General features: G+C 44.7%; 1 protein-coding gene and 1 long non-coding RNA gene across 10 annotated transcripts in view; one reads left to right on the forward strand and one right to left on the reverse strand.

Annotated features, from left to right (window-relative positions):
* Positions 1-24,548, forward strand: part of NTM (neurotrimin) — a 796,613-nt gene that overhangs the window by 68,369 nt on the left and 703,696 nt on the right. The gene's annotated exons all lie outside the window — the stretch shown is intronic.
* LOC308464437 lies at positions 5,357-6,137 on the reverse strand. The gene is made up of 2 exons (XR_013980042.1): positions 6,075-6,137; positions 5,357-5,503 (listed from the first exon to the last, which is right to left on the reverse strand). It is a non-coding gene; the product is annotated as an uncharacterized lncRNA (long non-coding RNA).

Below are 24,548 nucleotides of genomic sequence, written 5' to 3' on the forward strand. Positions count from 1 at the left end.
GAGGTGGCCAAAGTATTGGAGCCTCAGCTTCAGGATTTGTCCTTCCAGTGAGCACTCAGGGCTGATTTCCTTAAGAATGGATAGGTTTGATCTTCTTGCAGTCCATGGGACTCTCAAGAGCCTCTCAAGAGTGTATGGAATAGGATGTCCCTATTTTTGTGAGAGAAATATTAGAGGCGGCATCTCTATTTTCATGGGATAAATGTTGGAGGGTGTGTGCTCAATCAGCAACAGTGCATCAGGAAGTGCTGCCTTGCCCTGCTGCTGCTCCCACCATCACCTATCGACTCCTAACGTCATTGCCTGTTCTGCAGCCAATATGCACCTTGCCACCTCCGCCACTGGTGGAGAAGCAGCACCTCCATCAGCACCAAATTCAGGCAAGATCTCCCCCCTCCCCCATGGACACAATCTTGCCTACAATTGGTGTTGGTGACAGTGGCACTTCTCTGCCAATTGTGGAGGTGGCAGGCAGGCATGGGACCCCTAGGCATGCCACCTGTGGGGGCTTCTGCTACCTGAGTCAGTGGTCTCACCTTTCCTACTGGCTGTGCCGGTTCTGTGTTCAATGGCTAGCTGGTGTGAAAGTGGCCTAAAACTGGAGCCACCAGTTCATGGAAATTGTTGTTGCTCTGTTAAATGGCATTTGGTGGGTTCCACGCTGCCATCAGCCATTGTTGTAGCCTGAAGGGCTTGCTGCCTGAGGCTGAGTGACAGCGACAGCAGCCTCATGGGGAAGCAGAAGTAAGAGGAGCCAAGCAGATAAAAGTGGGCAATGGGAGTCTGGAGCAGAACTTTGCAGGGATTTGCAGCAGCCTAGTACATCCTTCCCCTCTCACCGCAAGACTACGTTGCATGGTCTGTAGTAGTAGTAGCAGAGGGTTTTATTTTGATTTTTGCAGTTTTGATTTTTGAAGCCAATGCCAGCTTCGAACCCATCAGGTTGAACGTGCTTCTCTCCATAGAGACACAAATGAGGTACCAAATTAAAGCACACAGCATGTAAAGTTGCAGGAAATAATCGCTTTAGGAGTTGGTCCCCTAATCTGATGCAGAAGACAAAAATAAAAATGTGAAGGAAAGCACGTAGGCTGCAGGGTTCAAACTCGACCATGGGTTTTTCCCAGGAGAGAGTTCGGGTTTTGGTTGATTAAAAAGCCTCCCACAGATGCACGTATGCACACCCATGCTGGTTCAGCTGCTGAGATGCAATAGAATACCATTGGGAAAAAATTCTGAACATTTGGAACAGTTCAAGCACCTGTTACTATGCTTGTTAGGGACAGATGGGGGCGTTGGTTGGAATGGGTGTTAGTAGGAAGGGGAGAAGAGAAGTGAGGGGACAATGCCATCAATGGTGATCATTTGGTTGGCTGAGTAGCATAAATGGAATATGGGGTTGTGTGAGTGTAAGAGAGAATGACTGGGAAATGCTGTTGAATTCGTGTGTGGGCATGTGGATCATGCCATTATCTAGTTCAGTCACTAGGTGGCACTGGACTTAATTGTAGCTGATCGGCATCAGGAATTTCTTGTTGCTCCTTTCTTTATGAGAAGAGACAGAGAGAGAGAGAGAGAGAGCGCCAGCCACATGGCACCCTCCAGAACATGTGGAGTGCAATTTCTGTGAGCCCCAGCCAGCAAGGTAAATAGCTAGAGATGATGTCCACAATATCTGAAGGGCACCACATTTTCTGCACAAGAACATAGAAAGAGTCTGCTGGATCAGGCCAATGGCCCATCTAGTCCAGCAATCAGATCTCACCACCAGCTGCCAACCAGGTGCCTGTGGGAGCCCACAACCACAAGAGCACGCTCCCTTCATGTAGTTTCCAGCAACTGGTACTCAGAAGCATTACTGACTCCAGCTGTGGAAGCAGAGCAGAGCCATCATGGCCAGAAGCCATCAATAGTCCTCCACACCATAAATTTATCCAATCTACTTCTGCAGCCATCTACGTTGGTGGCCATCACTGCCTTCTGTGGGAGTTCCATAGTCTAGCTATGTTCTGTGTGAAAAAGAATTTTATTTTATCTGTTCTGAATCAGTAAAGTTTCCTCGCTGGCTTCCTTGACTGGTGAGCCATACAAGCCTTCTGTGTTTAAACCTCCTGTAAAATCTCTTTTGGGTTTAGAGCCAGCATGAGCATTTGGGGCAGGACCACCAGGATATGATGGGGCTGATATAATATGGCAACATAGGAAGCTGCCTTACACTGAGTCAGATGACTGGTCTGTCAAGCTCAGAACCGTATGCACTGACTCTCCAAGGTGTCAGGCAGGGATCACTCCCAGCCCTACCTGGAGACACCAGGGATTGAACTGGTGTCCTTCTTCATGCAAAGCAGATGCTCCTGCCCTTCCCCTAATGTGTGCAGTCACAAATATGGGATTTAATGTTGGCTTAGGAGAGTACATCTTGGTGTGACACTCTGTCCTGCCATGTGATGTCCCAAATCTTCCCAAATCTTCCTGATGCAGTGCATCATCACTCCTGGCAGTTGTAGGTTGCCCACGACTCACTTCCATAAAGCAGCATGCTCAGCATGCAAGCCTGGAAGACCTTCATCTCGGTATTGGACCTTAGCATCATATTCTTCCAAACCCTTTAGGAAAGGTGATCTATTGCCATAGCTGCCTTGTCAATATGCATGCTGGGGGGGGGGGGCTTCCTCCCGTGGCTAAGAATCTACTGTAGAAAATAATATGAAATAGCTTGTTATATGGATTATCCTTATTCATTCTGAGGATACGGTTTTTGCATAGTTTGTATATCATTTTAAATTATTCTTAAATGAAAAAGAAATAGGTCAGTTAGAACTAGGTGTAGGAAAATGTATGCAGTTGTACAATTGCCTACTAAAGTAAAGGCCATAACTTGATACCCTGGAGATTGGGATATGTCTCTTTATTTTCTGTTCTTCTCTGGAAAAGAGCAAAGCGATGATCAGGGTCCCTCCTTTTTCATGTAAAAGTGTAACTTAACTTTGTGGCTTCAAACAAGATCTACCTGTTTATTGGCTATTTCTAAGGCAACCATTGCTAAGGTGACAACTAATTACTATGCTTTTGGTGACAATTAAGGCTGAAATAAATCTGTGCTGCTTAATCTGCTAAAGTCTCAAAAGGTTATTTCTATGTTCTTGAGCCTTCTGGTTTCATTTTAACCTCAAATGTGCCTTGGTTACATTTCAGAGTGAATCTGCACAGAGTAGCAGTTTGTCATCCTTTAAAACCTGGGGCCGGCTCTACAGTTAGGCAAAATGAGACAGGTACCATCAACAGAAAATGCTAAAGTGCAGGGGGTGGCTGTGCAGCAGACACAAACCTGTGCATGCTGCACAGCCTGCCTTACGTCCCTTAAACCTGCCTGATGCTCTCGTATATGGTTGGGGATGATGTCCAGGCACTAGTGTTGAAATATGATTCAGCTGTCAATCTGGACAGCTTCTCTACATGAAACAGGAAGGGAACCAACTTATCTTTTGCCTTAGGCAACAAAGTGTCTTGGACCATGCTCGACCAGTGCTACCAAACATTATTCAACTGGCTTATTTTAACAACATGAGACTATAGGAAGACCTCTGCTGGATCAGGACCAAGGTGCATCCAATCCAGCACTCTGTTCTCACAGTGGCCAACAGGTAGGATGTGAACAGCATTCTCCCAACCTGCAATTCCTTGCAAATGGTATTCTTCTGCACTTAACCAGTGGGATTCATAGTATCAGCTGCAAACACCCCACACAAGTGATGCTTGAATCTGAAAATGTAACTGAATCCGTAAGAGCTGGCTCAAGTGCCAGTCATGTAGTTTTGTTTTTTAATATATTTTTATTAGTTTATATTTATATATTTTCCAAACAAAACTTAACATCTCCTCTCATCTTATGCAACATTTTGGCTATAAGCCTAGGACTCCCATCAAACACATCAACCAACCATTTTCAACCTTCATCACTTAGCCTAGCATTTCATTATTTTCACTATTACTTTTAAGAGTCCATAACTTAAAATCCATTCTCATAAATTTCCCCTGCAATATTTCATATAGTTCTCCTTACAGAACTTCTTGTAATCCTACAAGCATAGTCAATTGATTACAATTGTTTTTCAAATAGTTCACGTATTTACTCCAATCTTTCAAGAATTTCTGGTCCCGCCTGTTTCGAATTCTCCCTGTCATCTTATCCAGTACTGCATAGTCCATTAATTTCATCTTCCACTCCTCTTTCGTCGGTAGCCAGTCATGTAGTTTTAACCCTCCGTCGTTAAGCTATGGTGCCCTGGTTGATTCTTGTAGATGGCATCTTGCAAATCCCACTCTCTCCCAGTGCAACTTGCTCTTCTTCCAGTAGTCAATAACCATATACCCAATTAACCTAACTCAAACTTTAAGAGAGGATTGGACAGATTCCTAGCTTTAAAAGAGGACTGGACAAACGCAAGGAGGAGGAGACCATCAATGGTTGGTAGCCATGATATGCTCTGTCTCCAGCACTGGAGGCAATAATGCTTCTGAATACCAGTTACTGGAACCCACTGGAGGGGAGATTACTGTTGTGCTCAGATCCTGCTTGTGAGTTTTCCATAGGTATCTGGTGGGCTATTGTGAGAACAGGATGCTACCCTAGATGGTTCATTGACCTGATCTAACGTGGCTCTTTTTATGTTCTTATGGAGGATCATACACTTCCTATTCCTATATTAAAGCTTATTTAGATTCCTCTTTGTTTTTGGTCCCCACTGGAGAACCTGAAGTATATAAGGTCACTTAGAGAGCTAGGGTGAGATTTCAACCTGAGACTCCCTCCTGGATCAAGTCTTAGCCACTACAATGCACCTTCCCTTTGTTTTATATGTGCAAGAAGTAGTTTTATATGAGAAGAAATCCAGCTTGCATGGAAGAAGCAGAATATCGTCACTCTGATCACCTCTGCCCCCAATTCTTCCTTACACCATGTTGGATATTGGGTGGGTAAGAAACAGTCACTCCCCCATTTTTTATTATCTTTCCCCCATGCTATTTCACTCCACTGTTGTTGTTTTTTAAATGATTTTCAAGTACAACCAAGAAAATCATAACAACAATATTTCTAAACAGTGTGGACATACAAGTTGGAATACAAGTTGTTTTACTGTAAAGTTGCATTTCCTTAAAAAAAAAAAAGTGGGAGTAAAAACCTTTGGAAGGATGGTTGGCAGTTTTGATGAACTAAAAAAAATATATTAATTGATTTCCTTCAGTATAATTACAGGAAAATAAACAAGAGTGGAGATAATAGAATAATTCTCATAAAAGAGCAGGCAGGAGCAATCCATAAAGACAAATGCAGCCTGTACAAGACCAGACCCAATCAAATAATGGCAAATGCTTTATTAAATTTGTTGACCAATCATCATATTTCATCTTTTAAAATCATGCAAATTTTTCTGAGTCTTGTCATAACTCCAATGAGGAAATTCTCCCTTCTTATCATCTTCAACTTCTCTGTTCTCTCGTCCTGTAATGACAGAATTTAATTGAAAATAACTCTGGATTCTACCAGTACTGTGTGATACAAAATATTGTGGCACAGGAGAAATTTAATATGATTTCCATTTGTTTATTCAAATGTAGATCTGTCAAATACCATAATAAAATAACAGGATTAAGAGAGAGTGGGAGAAGGATAGTGCAGCAAATCATTATAGCAGTAAAAAGTAGAGCTCAAAGCTTTAATAAGTGGATTAATCTGTTAAGGCCAAAGTGCTATATGAATTTACCTTGGAAGAAGCCCCATTTTGGACACAGTGGGGCTTAACATTCGGAGGTAGAAAGCTTAGAGCACTCAGCTGTGCATAAAGCTTAGCTCATTGGTAAAAATGAGAGCCTCCAGAAGTTTTGGGACTCCAGCTGCCATCAGCCCCAGCTAGCATGGCCAGTGGCCAGGCATTGTGGGAATGGAAATCTAAGTACATGTGGAGGGCCACAAACTCCTGGGTTAGGGTATAATTAGCTGTAAAACATGGGCAGAGATTTGCCATGGCATCTCCTATTGGTTGTCAAGGAGTTAAATGCAGCTACTTCCCCACCCTTTCTCTTTCTTTCTTGCAGGCTCAGGTAGGCGGCAAAACCAGGAGCTTCCAATGGACAACCATATGTGGCTTGCAGAATGCCCTATTGTTTTGGTCACACAGGGTGTGGTGGCAGAACTGTTGTCCTCCATGGTGTACCCAGTCACTTCCACATCCCAATGATTTATTCAAGTTCTGCCAGATTTTACGGTGTTTCAGAAATCTTTTTTGATCAGAAACAAGAGCAGGGTAAAAGAAATGACTGTGTACATCAGGGTGGGGAGCCCAAAAGGTCTCCCCATGGGATTGTGAAGCTGTTTTGGCCAAGCCATGCCCATCTGCCTCAAACCTGACTTCACAAAGAGAAGGTTGTGAGCCCCAATGATCACCATGGCATCAGGTGATTGACACGTGGATGGTCCCATCCACCTGTTATCCTTTGCCCATGGCTGGTGGGGGAGACGAGGAACTTGCCTTCTCTAGACCCAGTTCCACACCCCTGCCGATGCACATTTTGAGCAAAGTTAATTATTACGGTTTCTTCCCCAGCTATTGTCTGTCCCCCAGTCAAGTGTGCTTCTGTGCAAATGGATGTTTTAGAAAAGCTTTCCCCATCCCTTTCTTGGGCCCTCCTGAAAAGAGACGCCATTCATATTCTCTCTGTCTGCATGGCCCCAGTGGACTTAACCCAACTCTGCAGAGGCTTCAAAATCCCAGCTCTGATTTCAATTAAGAGTCCGCTTTCTCTTCCAGGCTGGGCTGGGGCTTTGGAATCCATTCCTAATCCTCACATTAGCCCTGATTCATCTGTTTCACCAGCATTATCATCACTGTCCCTTGGGAACGGGGGAGGAAAGAGAGAGGATCGTATGGGAGGATAAATACCATTTGTTTGTGTTGCTTTCTGTTCTGCGTCCTGATTGCATCCTCTTTTTTTATCCTTTTTCTTTTCGACGCAACAATTATTATTAATTTCTCTGTGTTTGTGCCTGGGTTTATGCCAACAGAAAAGAACGCTAACAGATAGTGTCAAACTTTATAATTGGGTGGGAGAAGGTAGGGATGGGAGGAGGGGAGATGCTCTATTTTTAGATTTTAATGCTTTGCCTGGAGAAGACAAGGTGTTTCTTGGCAGATGTCTGTATCAGACTTTGCACCATGTGTTGGATGAGAAGCAGTGAGTATCCATAATTTCTTGCAAATAGCACACATTTCCAGCTGGGGATAAGTGTCCCGAAAAGGCAGCCGGCTTGTGGATGTTGTCACTGAATCCATGGTCAAATTGGATGGGTCATCTGCACAATGGACAATGAGGAGCACACTATAGTTCAGTGGTGGGGCCTCAGCTCTGCATGCAGAAGGGCCCAGTTTCTTTTTTTATAATAATTTTTATTCAATTTTAACATATAAATTATAGTACATACCACAAAACTTCATCTTTTATACAATCTTTTTTGGACTTCCATCAGCTCCTCTGATGATCCACCGTTTTAATGACTTCTTAGGCATTTCTTAAAATCATATTACCTTTAAGTGTCTTCACTAACCATCCTCCCCTTATCCATTTTTGCAATAATTCTAATAATGCTCCTCACAAATCTGCTTGCAATCCTACAAACGTAGTCTGATCATCACAAATATTTTTCAAATAGTCTTTAAATTTACTCCAGTCTTCTGTGAATTTCTGGTCCCGCCGGTTTCGAATCCTTCCTGTTAATTTTTCCAGTTCTGCATAGTCCATTAATTTCACCCTCCATTCTTCTTTTGTCGGTAGTTCTTCTTGCTTCCACTTTTGGGCCAGTAACGTTCTTGCTGCTGCTGTTGTATATAAAAACAACTTACATTCCTTTCTATTTATGTCACTTCCTACAATACCCAGTAAAAATGCTTCTGGGCAGAAGGGCCCAGTTTCAATCTTCAACGTCTCCATGTCAGGCGGGAATTGCTGCCTCTTGGTGTGGGCAATACTGAGCGGTGCTATTTTTCTGGGGAAAAGGAGGTGCTGGAACTCACCATAAACACTTCCCTTGTTCTCTTATGATGGCAATGGTGCCCAGCTAAGAGTAACTCAATTCTGGTGAGTTCCAGCTTAAAAAAAAGTCCTAATACTCAGCGGCAGAGGAAGGCACTCAGGCACCTGGGGCGGCGTGCCCAGGGGTGGGGCGAGCCGAGGGTGGGGTGCACCGCGGGGCCTCCAGAGTCTGCCTACCTCCTCCCACTCAGCCACCCTACAGCTGGGGGGGAGGCAGTGGGCAGACCGTCTCCCAGGAGTGAGTGCCACCCTGCATTTTGTCACCCCCCCTCAGTGGTGACACCTGGGGCGGCCTGCACCTACTGCATCCCCCTTCCTCCGCCCCTGCTAATACTGAGCTAGGTAGACCAAGTATTTGACTCCCTAGGTTCCTGGGCAGTGCAGAGTCAAGTCAATAGTGCCTGTGTTATGCTAGTACTCTGGCTAATGAAGGGTTTCATTCTGAGTGGGTGCCAGCAATTATAAGTAGAAGTGTAGAGGGTCACTCCCTTTTTAAAAGACTCATACTTATTGGCCCAGTCTATGAGCCTCCCAAACTTCTTGGCTGCTGGCAGCTGGTACTGGAACAGCTTTCGTCATTGAAAGGTATGGGAAGCCTTGGAGGATTCTCTCTGCTTCTTTGGTGTCTGCAATGCATTTATGTCATATTACAAGTGCCAGGAGCCTAGGGCATGTAGTTTTCCCTGACATCTGACATTAGCAGTATTACAGGCGCCAGAGAAAAAAGAGAGTTATCTTCCTGACACTGAGAAAGGAAGCAGGAGCTCTGAGCCACTATTTGCAGGGGTGGATATAATGTACAATTGTACATAATATGTATACAGTGCTTTGGATCCACTCTGGAAAAGAAGAAGAAGAAGAAGAAGAAGAAGAAGAAGAAGAAGAAGAAGAAGAAGAAGAAGAAGCAGCAGCAGCAGCAGCTTACCTGCTTTTGTGGTGCTAAAAATGCAGCATCAGCAGGATAAATGCTCCAAATAGGTGGAAGGTGGAAAAATGCATAATGATAAGGGGACAGGTTTTGCACCATCCTAATGGTCTCCTCTAAATCTAAGTGGAGACCATTTAGAGAAGTATGAACAGAGGTAGATGGGTGTTTGTGCATGTGTGCATGTGTGTATATGTGTAAGAGCAAGAGTGTTTCTCTCTTTGGGGTCCTGCACTTGCAGAGGTGTAGTGTGAGGGGGAAAGAGGGGCTGTAGCCCTGGGTGCACAATTTTGAGGGGGCGCGAATCAGGCACCCCATGCAGGGATCCCTGTCCTGTCCTGCCTGCCACTGGGGGTCTCTGAGCCCCAGAGCCCAGCCTGGCCTTGCCACTGCAACCATGGCCACATTGTTGAATGGCCACCCAGCTAGTGTTGTGGGGATTTGGGGCCTTATCAGTGGAGGCACAAAAAGTGGAATATGATCTTTGGAAAGGTCTTCGAGGCCAAGAATTATCCCATGTTTAAGTGGACACCCAGGATTCCGTTTTTTTCCAGGCCTTTGACTCCCAACAAGGGCAGTTTTTGAAATGTTTGTAATCAGGCTGCCTTGAACCTTCTTATTGCTCTCTTTTGGCTAGCTTGGAGTTTATAACCTTTTGTGGTTGTCATTGCTTTACACTTTGTGTCAGACTGCTAAGCTTTAAATAATTTGAAATTCTTTGAAAAGGAGACTAAAAGTAATCTGTAGGATGAAGACAGTCTCAATGTTAAAGGGCTACAAGAACCCAGGAATCTTCTTCTTTTCATGTTCTGGAATCATTCTTAGCAGGTTTGAAATTGTGGCACAGAAGACAAAGATCTATTAAAGAAGGTGCACTAACGCATTAATCCCGGGGAGCACTGGTCCACGCAGCATGCAGGCAGTGTAGCAGCTCCGGAGAAGCAAACGGAACTGTTGCAGCCTGTCTCCCACGTGCCAGTCCAGAGTATCTCTCTATTTGCTTTGTGTTCCTGTAAGCAGCAGATAAGTAATAAATAAGTAAAAGGAACCCGCACAGGTTCCTTTTAATTTTGGCTGGGTTTATTCAGGCTGCCTCCGCGCATTTCCACCAGCCCCTTCACCCTGGGGTCTCCGGCTGAAGGTGAAAGCAATCTCTTTCTCTGTTTGAGGCTTGGGGCTACGTTCGTATTGATTTATTCAAGGGGAAGGCACAGGCGCTGCGAAGAGAGAAGGGAGCAGAAATACTCTTTGCCGCTGCGTGCAGATTGAGCATTTGTGTACGCGGAATGCCAAGTGGGGACTCTCTTAATCGGCTAAGGGCTTCTCTGAGGCTGGCGGTGCCTTCCTCTGTTGCACTGACGGGAAAGGGGGGAAGGACGTCCCAAGGCGTGACACGCAAAGGGTCGACTCCGAGAAGACGAAGAAAGAAAACGAAACTCCGAATCAATTAGCAACTATGGATTACTGGAATGTGGTTCTCGCTGCCTGCCCCTGTCCTTCTCCCTTTCATTCCTCTCCCTTTTTCTTCCAGCCGCCTCCAGCCCCAGGCGATGAAGAAGAAAGGATCTGAGTGTGCTTTCTTTCCTGCCAGGAGGTGAGGACCTGGTTCGCCAAAGCCAGCCAGAGTTACTCTGTGCCTGGAGGCAGTGTGAGGAGGGCCTCGGGGGCTGTTCTGCCATCAGGCTCAGTGGCAAACTTTCCTTTATTGCACCTGGCATCCACTGAAGGTTGTGTGAGACTTGTAGAATATGAATGAACTGGAGGGGAGTTCCTCAGGGGGGCTCCAGGAGCTGTTTTTCTCCCCACCCCACTCCGCTCCCCACTTTCCGCTCTTCCTTTTGATGCTAATGAAATCTCGCTGTTGTCAAGCTGCCTGACAGGCTCTACCATCCATGTTAATATCCTTGCAGTCTGACTGTGTGCTTGGAAAGGGAGGCAAAGGAATGTGGCAGAGATGACTCCCTGCTCAAACACGACTGTTCTAGGTTTAAGTGAATTGAAGGCCAGAAGGTGATGTAGGAATGATGGACTAGAGGATCTCGTTTTGCCAGAGCAGGGCTTTCTAAACCATCTTGGCATGAGAGAGAGGGGGGGAGGGGGAAGGGGGGATGCTTTTAAACTAACACATTTGTTGAGGGAGCTCTGTAGATCTGCCATCTTGCTTGCAGAATATAAGCAGGGACATCTTCCAACATTTCTCCAATGAAAATAGGGACGTCCTACTCCATAATAATGATTTTAATAATTTTATTATTGATGCCTCACCCCTCTGACTGGGTTGCCACAGCCATTCTGGGGTGGCTTCATATATATATATATATATATATATATATATATATATACACACACACACACACAAAATAAAATGATTAAATACTTAAAAAGTTTCCTATACAGTCGTACCTTGGTTCTCGGATGGAATCTTTTCTGGAAATCCATTCGACTTCCAAAAATATTCAAAAACCAAGGTACGGCTTCCAATTGCCTGCAGGAGCTTCCTGCACTCAATCGGAAGCCACGTCAGAAAAAATGTTCTCAAACCGGAACACTTCCGGGTTTGTGGCGTTCAGGAGCCAAAACATTCAAGTCACAAGGCATTTGAGAACCAACGTATGACTGTACAAGACTGTCAGCAGATGTCTACTAAAGGCTGCATATTTACTTATTTCCTTGGCTCAGAGGTTGCACAACTCCATACCCTCCAACATTTCTCTGATGAAAATAGGTACAGCCTAAGGAAAAGCAGGACATTCTGGGATCAAATCAGAAACCGCAGGTGGCTGTTGTAAATCTGGGACTTTCCCTGGAAAATAGGGACACTTGGAGGGTCTGATCTTCTAGGATGGACATTCCTTTATTGTAGGATGCTGGCCACAGTGACTAGGCCTATTTGCTCCTTCTGAGCTCAGAATTCCTCACCCCCCTCAAGATTATGCCAAACACTGGCCACATTCACACCATACCTTTAAAACCATGATACCCTTTAAGCCATTGTGGCTTCCCCCAAGAATCTTGAGAGCTGTGGTTTGTTAAGGGTGGTGTGAGTTCTTAGGAGACCCTCTATTCCTGTCCCAGAGTTATAGCTCCTGGAGTGGTTTGGCAATTCTCTCTTCCCAGGGAACTCAGGGAATTTTAGCTCTGGGAGGGAAATAGCTGTCTCCTGACAACTTACAGCACCTTTAATGAACTACAGCTCCCAAAATTCTTTGGTTTTTTTTAATATACATTTTTATTAATTTTTACATATATTTTCCAAACAGAACATCTCATCTCATCTCATCTTATACAACATTTTGGCTATTTTAGCCTGAGACTTCCATCAGCCACATCTAATGATTTTCAAAGCTCATCTCTTAATCTTACTTTTTTATAATCCATAACTTAAAATCCATTCTCATAAATCTTTTCTGCAATATTTCATATAGTTCTCCTTACAAAACTTCTTGTAGTCCTACAACAGCTCCCAAAATTCTTTGGGCGAGCCACGACTGTTTAAAGTGCCATCACTGTGCTTTAAATGTATGGTGTGAATGTAGACACTTTGTCCTGGTTGCACATTATAGTGGCATGTTGATAGCCGCAGGCAAAGCTCTTTCTCATTGCATTATCCCCGGGAAGCTTCCAAGGAACTCTAGCATTGCCTGAAACGGAGGGCTGGGGGAAGAGAGCGATTAGCAACTCATACAGTCACCATCCTTGCTGGTTTATATTATCTTTTCTCCCTGTGGAGTAACAACTAATTTCATCAATTCATAGAATTCAATTAATATACCTACTGAGATGATATGGGAATTGCCTTCCTGTGTTATGAAAAGTCAGGTCTAGTCAGATAGGTCAGGTCCAAGTAGGGTTGGATGAGGAAATAAATTCAGTTAGCATTTAAAGGCAAGCCCATCTAATTTGCACTTTCTGAAACAATACATGAACTGAAACGCAGCAATCCTTTAAAAGTCAGACATCTGAATTTTGCAATGCTGCTCTCCAACCATGTCTTGTATGCAAAAAGGCATATATAGTAGGGTAAAGTCTGCATATATTGGTGAAAAATAACACAAAAGTTCATTATAGGAGGGCAAATTGTTTTGCAAAAAGTATCTGTGTAAGACAAAACTGCATAGAAAAGTATATATAATGGGGTAAATTTGCACTCAAATGATGAGTTTTCCCGATGACTTTTTTATTTCTTTTAATACATACTGATGTACAAATGTGAGGAACTGCACTTAAGATTGAAAAAAGAATAATACAAAACTGAGAGAAACCAGAATTGACAGATACAGTCAAACCTCGGTTCCCGAATGCCTCCGTTATCATACGTTTCGGCTCCTAATGAAAAAAACCTGGAAGTAAATGCTCCGGTTTTCAAATGTTTTTCAGAACCAGAATGTCTGATGTGGCTTCTGCTTGAGTGCAAGAAGCTCTTTCAACCAATCAGAAGCCGCACCTCCATTGCTGAACGTTTCAGAACAGTCTTCTGGAACAGATTGCGTTGAACAACCGAGGTTTGACTGTATACCCATCTCTAGGTCCAAGCCAGTTGGGTTGAGGTTAACACAGTTAAAGAAAGTCATTCATAAGGCTTGGTTTCCATACTCTTTCCCACTTTTGAAGCAGGCACAATTGCATGGGTTGTTTTAGGGCTAACTCAGCCCTTCTCTATCCCACCCTTGTGCTGCTGTGTTCAACCAGTTGGTTCAAAGTTTATCTCAATCCATGTTGGATTTAAGTATCTTTGAGAAAATGCCCTTTTCTTTGTCACGTATTATTAGGTTTGTCTCTGCCCTTGTACCTTTTTGAGGCTGCTGCTGTTTTTATCTCTTCTCTTGCTCCCTCTGCAGAAGGAGGTGGAAGTTCAAACAGAAAGGATAATAAATAAACCAAAGGAACAAAATGGAATTCAAGGCACATTGCCTTTTGGGATTCAGAGTGTGTCAAGCTGAGAGGTGCTTGAGAATGGAGAGGAGAGCAGGAAACAATTGTGCCCTGGAATATTTGGGGAAATTGTTGTCTCTGTGCTTATACATCTGCGCCAACAGATTATGTGCTTAAATTTTTATTTTTTCTCATCGGCTCAGACAGCAATGGCAGTATTAGAGTTGCTCTGTAGCAGTTCATGGGCAAGATTAGCAGTGTGTGTGTGTGTGTGTGTGTGTGTGTGTGTGTGTAGAGTCTCTATAAGTAAAGGAATAAAGGGTATGTGAAGGGTGTTTGGACGAAGGCCAATAATGCATCCTCTGCAAGATATTGCCACAGAGGAAGGAATGGCATAGTATCATGGGGTGGAAGGATTGTCATATTGCCCTATACAGCTTGAAAAGCACTTAGCATAAGTCATATTTGTATAGTGGTTATGTTCTGTCCTATGCAACCCTTATTCCAACAAATGGGAAACATGCATCTTGTGTGAATGTCTTGGTGAGTTGAAAGCTTTGTCTCCTTTGCAAGAAGGTATATTGATGGCAGTCACAATATTTTGGAGATCAGTTGATCTGAGGCTTGCAGCCCTTGATAACAGTAACTTAAGTATATGAAAAAGAATATAGGTCAAAGATCTGTTCCCTAAATAACAAGTCTTTCTTTTCTGACAAGTCCTACATTTTGTGGAGTCCCACTTCAGGCATGTTATCGCATTCATTTGCACATCTAAACTTCCTTCCTCTTGGTTCCCATCAACTCTCTGTGCTGTGCTGGATGTGTTGCTTTTAAAACAGAGGAGTAGTTCACCAACTGAAACATACCCGGTTATTACCTCAGGCCTTCTGCGATCATCTGTCCTCTCACCTCCAGGCATACTTAAACCATTCTTTCTCTATGCTCAAACAGGGAGGAAGAAGATGAATGTCATTCAGTCTGAATTTTCAAGCAAACTGACTAATACACACCTCACCAAATTGTAAACAGATCAGAATGTTGCTGTTTGGGAGATTTTGCACTTTCCCAAATTTTGCAATGCAGTTCCCAGCTCCAAAACTGTCCCAAAGGTGTGGGTGTGAATTTTAGTACAAAATGCATTCAGACATTGAGATGAAAGGCAAATAGAATTGCAAATTTTCATGGAGTTTCCTGCCTTAGATCTTCTGTTAAAACAATACAGTTTTAAAACCTGTCTAAAGTTGTTGCTGCTGCTTTTGTACAGTTTGGAAAACTATTTGACATGCTGTTCCATGGTATATTTGTAAATTGCCTAGGCACACATGTGAAACTACTTTGAGAACTGGTTTTTTTTCCCCCAATCAAGAGGCATTTGGATTTTGTGAAATAAATAATAAATAAAAGGCAATTCAGAAATTTTATGATGGTGATGATTCAGAACAGAACAGACTCATAAGCATAGTTGGCCCGCCCATGAGCCGGAGTGAAGCAGCTGCCTCAGGCGGCAAAAGTTCAAGTGGGGCGCTCCGCCTGCCCCACCATTTCCACTGCCATCGGAATGCCCCTCCTCTCTGGGAGCATTCCAGCACATGTCACTGCCGTTTGCCTTCCCTGCCCCTGTGGCAGAGAAGACAAGCGCCACCTTGTGGAATGCCCCCGTCTTGCTCATCTTACCCACCCCTGAGGCAGAAAAGACAAGCATGAAAGCATTGTGGAACATTCCCCCTCTTGTTGAGTTTGGTGAAGAGGCAGTTGGGGACGACGACATTCTGGCACACACTGGAGGTGGGGACATGGAGAGACACATTCCCATTTCTCCTCAGGTGGCAGAGCAGGTGCTTGTAAGTGAAGTTTGGAAAGCTTGTCACGGGCTGAAAATAAGCACTTTGGCATATCCCTATCCTGATGCCATGTGATCTCCTGTTTTCCATCTGTCTTGATATTCAGTACAAACTCTGGGGTGTTGGCTCTTCCCAAGCATTTCTTCCTTTCTCCTCTTACTTCTTAAGAACTTGAGAAGAGCCTGATGGATCAGGCCAAAGGTCCATCTAATACAGCATCCTGTTCTCACTGTGGATAGCCAGATGCCTGTGTTTTGTACTCTTCAAATGGCCTTGTCCTTGCAACTCCAAGGTTCTCAGCTGCCCAAAGCTTTCATGCTCTCCAATTATTCTCTTTACCCCCTCCTTTTGCCTGGTACTCTGCGCACCCACTTCTCAGATACCCCACCAAAAAAAAAAATCCTCACCTGCTCTGTGAAGGCATTGGTTTAACCCCATCACCTTTGACCAAATGTAACCAGTTATTATTATTATTAATTGTTAACCAAGCCTATGTGTGCGCAACTGCCTTTTCTCAGTTTTCCTAGGCTACCCTAGTCTCTTTCCCCTCCCTCTTTTGTATCCCCTCTAGTTAAAACTTTCATTTTCAAGCTCTTTGTGTCCAGGAACCTCTCCTTGCTGATGTTACTCCTGCAGAGGTCCATTAACTCTATGGTGCTGTGTTAATAGACAATTTATTATAATTATGAGTGGAAAGGGTAGCTGGAAAGACTTGGGCTGAGTTGAGTAGGGGAAGAGAGAAAGTGTGTCTCCCTCCCCATCTCTAGTGAAAAAGAGACGAAAGATCTCTAAATCTCTGTAATTGGTACCCAGATACTCCAGTGATGAGTGCCTTAGAAATGTATCTGCAGTAATAATCTAATATCTCTGTGTTAGGGCTCTAAGGAAATCTAATAATACCAATGCTTTGCCTAATCGAGAGATCCTTTCATCCCTGAGATAGAGCGGCAGGAGATAAAGATGTAGCAAGAGCTACTTCAAGTCGTAAGCTTCCCCTGTCCTATTAATGGTTGATCTCAAGGTGTTTTTTATAGCCATTGAATAATTAAAGAGCAGTTAGAGACTTGAGTCCTCCAAGGAAGCAGCCCCGGCTTTAATGGCCTACATTGCTTCCTGGGCAGCTTCAGAATCTTGGCTGTTTACTGCAGTGACGAGGTCTCCCCCTACCACCACAGCCATTCCAAAGCAGGCCGACATGTGTGAGAAGAAGAGAGGGTGGGAACTGGAATGAACCATTCTTCAGGCGGACTTTGGGTCCCCCCCGTTCCATTTGACATGAAATGGTTCCGTACTGCGAGGCGTTGTTGCGAGTTTGCAGTCGACAAGGAATTAATCTGTCATCAAAACAGGTTGCAAGCCAAGCTGTGCTTGTGATTTTTTAAAAAATGCTTTTTTTTTAATTATCCAAGGCAATTTCTGTGCCACTTAATATATATAGAAATCTCTAAGCAACAGCAAAAAAACAAACAAACAGTCAATTAACAGATGCACTGTAAAACCATCAGTACGTACTACTGAAGTTTGGGATCCGTCTGTCTCAGGAGACAATGGAGGAATGCACCTTTGGGGGTGAAGTAAGAAAGTCTGGTAATATGCAAGTTGTGGGCTGTATCCAGCTCACCTCTACTCAGAGTACACACATTGAGATTAATAGAATAGAGTTAGCCATGCCATTTGATTCCAGTGGGTCTGGTGAGCATGACTGGTGTTGAGCAGAATCCATTGAGATAGAGTACTGGATGAAGCATTGAGCATCCTGGAAATCTGACCTTTTCTTTAAAAAGAATGTTTCTAGTTTTAAGGTAGTAAAATAGGGGGAACGAAGGCATGTAGGCCAGTGCTAGCCCAGGACATTTTGCTGCCCAAGGCAAAGAACAAGATGGCACCCACTCCCGACTGCATGTGGATTAGACTCCCTCAGAAGGACCCACCTTTACTGGAGGTTTATAAATGGAGTTTGGATGGCCATCGGTCAAGGATTATTTAGCTGTGATTCCTGCATTACAGGGGGTTGGACTAGATGACCCTTTGTGTCCCTTTACGATTCTATGACTCCCCTTTAAAATTGATTTGGTTGCATCATTGTGTGCCTCCGATTGTATAATTAAAATAGTATAAATGAATTATGTAATTGTTAAATACTAATGCAGCATTTATTCTCTCTCTTTAAAATTCCGCATTCATGTTTCCCAGCACTTATTGCTGACACACAGACTTTACGATGGGAGATGAATTTGATTTGGTTTGCATTTTAATGCAAACCTCACAAATCCACACTTCCTGAAGGGATATAAGAAATGTGGCAAACAGAACTTAAGATGGTATAAGTAAGAAACCAAAGGTGGCACAGTTCTGCATTCTTGTATTTTCTCTACAGAAAAATAGTTTTGAAAGAATTCTGGAAACTTACTGAGCTTTCAAACTTCAGTTTGAATTCTGGAAACTTGCTGAACTGGTGCAGAAAATCCCTTGCCCTCTCTCAAATTAGCTCCTCTTCCCAGAACTGTTTCAAGCTAGTTCCCTTTTGAAGCAGTTTTGAGGACTGTAGGGTGGCCAGAAGTTGTAACCAGAAGTGGCTCACTAGGTAGAGCAGAAGCACTCCAATGGCTTCCGGGCAGATGGATTGCTCTTGCTTGCCTGGAGGAAAAGAGGGAGAAGCAAGGGAGTAGGGAGATTGGCATGGTGCAAACACAATGAAAGCCTTCCCACCAGTGTGTTTGCACAACACTGACATCCCCATTCCCTTGTCCCTTCCCACTCCCCGTCAGCAACAGTACCCCATCAGCTGGGATCCTAGCATAGCGACTGCATCCTGCCCGGTGAGCCATTTATTTATTTATAAAAGCATTTCACTATATATATCATCATATATGTGCAGTTTAGAGCAATAAAACCATACAATAACATAGAATCATAGAGTTGGAAGAGACCACAAGGGCCATCAAGTCCAATCCCCTGCCAAGCAGGAAACACCATCAGAGCACTCCTGACATATGGTTGTCAAGCCTCTGCTTAAAGACCTCCAAAGAAGGAGACTCCACCACACTCCTTGGCAGCAAATTCCACTGTCGAACAGCTCTTACTGTCAGGAAGTTCTTCCTAATGTTTAGGTGGAATCTTCTTTCTTGTAGTTTGGATCCATTGCTCCGTGTCCGCTTCTCTGGAGCAGCAGAAAACAACCTTGTAAAAAAGTTAAAACTTGCAGCAAACGTTTTGAAATTCCATCCCACTGTGCACATCACAGTGATCACTGTGAATTTCTCATGCAAACTTGTGTAATATCAAAATAGGGTCTGTGAGATTTTCTGGTGGAGCCAATCAGAAGCCTTTCCATGAAACTGACGTGTGTGTGTGTGTGTGTGTGTGCACAGTTAATTGTAGGATGCATCGTTTGCTACGTGACCCGCTGTCAAGCATTTGCTTGCGCAAAGTGATGTTTATAGCTATTAATTTAATTTTGAAATGGAACTTCTGACCTGGCAAAGGGTTGGCGCCAGGGCAGCTCTCTGGCCGTGAGAAGCAGTTGCCTCCAGAGGACTCTCACAGTTGTGGAAAACGTTGCATTTCAAATTGATTTGCTGTCTTGTTTACTTCACAGGTCATAGTGGCTAATTAAAAATGCAGAAATGGAGGCTTATCTCTGTCGGCAACTTCTCCAAAAATTTCCCCTGGAAACCTCCTTTATGGTGACCTCCTAACTGTCCTGTCTCCTCAGTGTTGGTCTCTGCTCCCCTAAGGGAAAATGTATTGCTAGACTCCTGGGAACTGGACTGTTGATTGCAACAGTTTCTGACTCCTCCTACCACGACCACACCCCATTGAACCTTGGTTACAAATACTGCTTAATTGGATCCTTATTAACCTGCACAACGTAATGCTTCTTTGTGATAAATCCCAGCGGAAGAAGGCTTGGAAGTGACAGAGGGCAGTGAGAAGAAAGGGTGGCATGGGGAGTGGAGTTACGCTCCACAAGAGTTTGTTTGTTTATTGTATTGATATCCAACCTTTTCCCTCAAGGGGCTCAAGGAGATGTACATGGTTTTTTCCCTCCCCTTGTTTAATCCCCACAACAACCCTGTGAGGTAGGTTAGCCTCAGTCGAAAAGCCACAGTTCCATAATGCAACTGGTACTGCAGTTTGAGAAGAGCATTAGAAAGTGCTAGAGTTGCAATCAGTGTGTGTGTGTGCGTGTATCTATATCTATATATATGAGAGAGAGAATCCCATTGAAGAGAAAGGAGCATTTAGCCCTGTCCTCCCTCCTTGTTTCTGTGTCCAATCCACCTGCCTTCTGGAGCAGAAGAGTCATTACGGCAACAGCTCCTTGCAGCCTCTCGGAGTCTCTCACAACATCTGTAGAGGAGGGCGAGAGTTCCATCTCCCAGGCTCAGCAAGAGATAAAAAGGCTCAGCGTGGCAGGGGCTCAGCTGGCCAGAGCGCCAGAAGGCTGGATGCCGAAGCCTCCTAATTAATGTCAGACCAAGAAACACACCTTTGCTGCAGCCATAAAGAGCATTTGGGAAAGCGGGGTGGCGGATTGGTCTTCAAGACGAGGCTAACAGGACCATCTGCTTCCCTATCAGTGGTGCACCTTGGAAGTTGGAAAAAATAACGTCAGAGGAGCAGGGGGTATAGGAAGGGAGGCGGTGGGGTTAGTCCACCCTGGGTGTCATCCCTGAGGGGGGGTGACAAAATCCCCCCTGGGTGGATTGTCGCGCCTCCCCCCCCCCGGATGCCAATCACCAAGGCAATCACTCCCAATGGGTGCCGATCGCCATGCCGATCGCCCCCCTGGACACCAATAGCGTCCCGCCCCTATGGACAGTTTGCCCCAGGTGCGTGAGAGGCTTCCTCTGCCGCTGCAGAGGAGCTTTGCTGCATCATCTGGACCAGCACTCAATTCCCACAGTTGCAACCAGATGCCTGTGGGAAGCCTGCAAGCAGAGCCTGAATACATCAGGATGTTCCCCACCTGCAGTTCCCAGCAATGGGTCTCTGACAGTAGAAGTAGATCTGAGAGCTTAAGGCTACTGCCTCCCTCTGCACACATCATGGAGTTTCTTCCGCTCTTCTCTAGCCTCTGCTCATCTCTCCCTTTTGGGATTGCCATTCACATTAAGAAGTAAATGATTCGCATGCCCTGGCTCTCCTGTCGGGTGCCTGCACCTAAAAGTGAATGATCAAGAGGCAGTGTAATGTTTAGTGGGTGACAGGCTGTGGAGCGAGCGAGAAGTGTGTTGCTCAATAGCGCCTGGGGGTGCAGATGGAAGGGTCAGTGCTGCCGCAGCAGGAAGAGTTTAATGGGCTTCTGCTTTCTAGCAACGGAACAGTCTTGCAGGCTGCCTTGTTGCCTTTGCACACTCGAACAAAGGATTTCACCTGCAAACAAGAGCCATGAATGTATGAAAAGGTTGTGTCTCCTCAATTAGCAATCAAGGGGCTCCTATTAACCGAGAGCTGAGCTCCATGATCTACCAAATCACATAGAGCTGCTTTTGCTGAGTTGTGTGGTTTTTGGACCACGGATGATGAAGGACAAGTTATTGTATATAGAAAGGAAGTGGGAGGGAATAGGCAGAAGCTTCCTGAATAGCATATCAGGGTTCTAACCTACCCATCCTCTTTCTTTCTGATGTTCAGCCTGTGAGGGCTTTGTATATGTAGCCACAATTGGAACCACTCAGAGGAAGTTATTAGCAGACAGGCAATGTGTGTCTGTGTTAGGGGTCAAAACCCTGAAGGGAACCCCCAGAACATCCCAATGATATTCACTGGCCATGAACCACTAACTGTTGCTTCAAAAACCAGCAAGGATGATGGTGATGGAAGTGGCTAGGGTCCTGAATAGGGAGCAATCCATGCAACATTATAGATTGTATCCAAAGTGCATCCAGCGCAGAATAGGTCCATTGAAACTGTTGACATGATTAACTTGTGTGCATTAATTTCATAAGTGTACAGTGCTTAGTTTTGGAACAACCTTTGGTCAAAGGGCCCACATGCACTGCAATTATGCCCCCTTTTTGCATATTTTTTTAAAAATATAACACATGCATTCAAAGATGAGATATCACTTCCTGGCACAACTGGACTTCTCCACGACCCTTCTCCTCTTCAGGGAGGTGGGATCGCTTCGGATGGTCCGTCCCTGCCACTTAATGGATCCAAATGGTTTCCAGAGAGTGGTAGGGGATGTTTTATCCCATGTTGATGGCCTTTTAGCTGATTCCCTGGTGGCCCGCTGGAATGTGGAGTGAACCAGGGCTATTGAATGTTTGGCTCCAAAGTGCCCTCTCCGATTTCATGGAGCCCAGACAGCCCTGTGGCTTTCCACGGATCTGAGGGCAATGAAACAATCGCTGGAGACCATGGAAATATGCACCTTCAGGGATAAAGTCAAACCGTAGGAGATTTACAGTGCCTGCTGTGGCTGTAGAGACCAATACAGGAGAGACAGGTTTTATTGCAGGTGGGCTACCTTCCAACATGGCATTTCTTCTTTCTGCAGTCCTCTCAGTAGTCATTCCTCCTCTGGTCACTGCTATGGATACACATGTCTGTCTGTCTCAGGCAATGCAGTATATATGATGTTGATGATTCTCAGTGTTCCAAAGATATCCCATCAAACCCTTGTCAGCCTGATTCCCACTGTGATTTATAACCTGTGGTTAAGTAAACTATGTTTAAATTTGATCACCTGGCCCAGCAGCTCAACCATGGAACAAACACCACTTGCAAGCCTTAGTTTATTGCTGGTTTATAAATTTCAGCCTCTCTGAGCCATGGTTTAATGCAGTGTTTCCTTAAACTTGGATCTCCAGCTCTTTTTGGACTACAGTTCCCACCACCCCTGACCATTGGTTCTGCTAGCTAGGGATGATGGAAGTTGTAGTCCAAAAAAAACACAAAAAACAGCCTGAAGACCCAAGTTTGGGAAACCCTGGTTTAATGCTCCATGCAAACCAGGCTATAATAAACCTTCATTATGATCCCCATATAGCAGATTCTGTCCACCCCACATGTCTTAAAAGCAATGGTTTCCCTGACGGCATCTGATGAGTTTGTGGCAGAGGAATATTCATAGGGAGATTTTGCAAGCCCCTAGGGAGGAGAACACAAGCACCACAGCAGCCACTTGCATTTATTACTATTGAGGCAGCCAAAGATACCCACGAGAATTTCTCTAAAACACCCACTTTAATGTCCTTTCTTTCCTTCCCCTTACCTTTGAGATTGTGTTGCAAAATCTTAAAAGCATTAAGATAGTCTGTTCTCTCCATTTCCTCATCTGTCTTCCCCCTTCCCACACCTCTTTCCCCTGCAGCCAAACCCAGCAGCCTAGAATTGGTGCTGGGGGCATCTGCTTGATACCAGCTTTGTCCAAAGCTGATGCGAAATGCACAGTCTGTTAGTGCTGAGCTGCATACTAATCGCTCCAGAGCTCTCAGGGAGGAGAAGTGGATGGAGCCAGACTGCAGCTTCTGGCTAGCCACAATTGATTTATCACCAGGTCTACTGATGAATGTGTGAGAAAATGCTATCGGTGATAAAATGGAAAGCCCATAATTAAAGTCGCAGCTTTCAGTTTTTAAACGCCATTCATGTGGTTTACTCTCCCGTGGATATTCCCCCCCCTCCTTCTCCTCCTACTCCTCCCTGTCTACCTTTCAGAGAAATTTTGCAAACTGGAGATGTTCAGCTCCATCAGTGTTGATAAATAGGCCTAAAAACAAGGAGCCTCTGGCATGGAGGTCAATGTGCCCCCCAGAGCTGTTTGCGTGGCCCTTGGGACCCTCCCCAGGCTACAACACTCCCCAGATCATGCCTCTTGTCTCCAGGCCACATTCTTCACCAGCCTGGGAGGTTGCCCAGAAAGGAAAGTGGCCCTGGGACTGAAAATGATAAGGACAAAATAGCACCAATTCATTCCCCACCCCAAATCCCATGTAGTGTAGCTGACCGGACTTGTACACAGGAGCACATGAAACTGCCTTATACCAAGTCATTCTATTGATACATCTAGTTTTGTATTGTCTACACCAGTGTTTCCCAAACTTGGGTCTCCAACTATTTTTGGACTACAGTTCCCATCATCCTTGACCACTCTTCCTGCTAACTAAGGATGATGGGAGTTGTAGTCCACAAACAGCTGGAGACCCAAGTTTGGGAAACACTGTCTTAGAGTGAAGTCTGAGCTTGGAACTAGATCAGCTTCCTTCAGCCTTGTTGGGATACAGTCCCCAACATCCCTCACTGTTGACTGTGACGGCTGGGGCTGATGGCGGTGCACCTGGAAGGCAGAAGTTTGAGGTAGATGTTTCCTCAGACATGGGGCTGGGTCCGCTCTCTGCCACCACTCCTAATTTTGGATATGAAGCTAGTGATGTAATGTGACATCCCTCCTAAAAATCCTTTGTTGTCAAGAATATGGAGCAAGGATCAAGGAAACATAAAGAAATTCCCCATGACAACAGCAAAGGGCACTGGTGTTTATCAATGACAGCCCTGTATTTTGGGGTGATGCCTAGGTCTTTCGCTTGCTCCAAAAGAGAATTTGAGAAAGACCTGATAGATCAGGGATGGGGAACTTTTCACCCTCCAGTGGTTGCTGAACTACAACTCCTTCCAGACCCAACAAGCATGGTCAATGGCTCGGGCTAATGGGAGTTGTATTCAGAAGCACCAAGTTGTGCTGCAGATGTTGGAGCAGTGATGGTTAAGAGTGACTTCACATGTGCGAATTCACATTGCAACTTCAGGAGCAGCTGGGGCCTCCTTCTACAGCAGGAGGAGGCGGCAGAGGAGGAGCCGACCCCAGAAGC

This window comes from Podarcis pityusensis, assembly GCF_964106645.2.
Source record: "Podarcis pityusensis genome assembly, chromosome: 15".
Classification (NCBI taxonomy): domain Eukaryota; kingdom Metazoa; phylum Chordata; class Lepidosauria; order Squamata; family Lacertidae; genus Podarcis; species Podarcis pityusensis.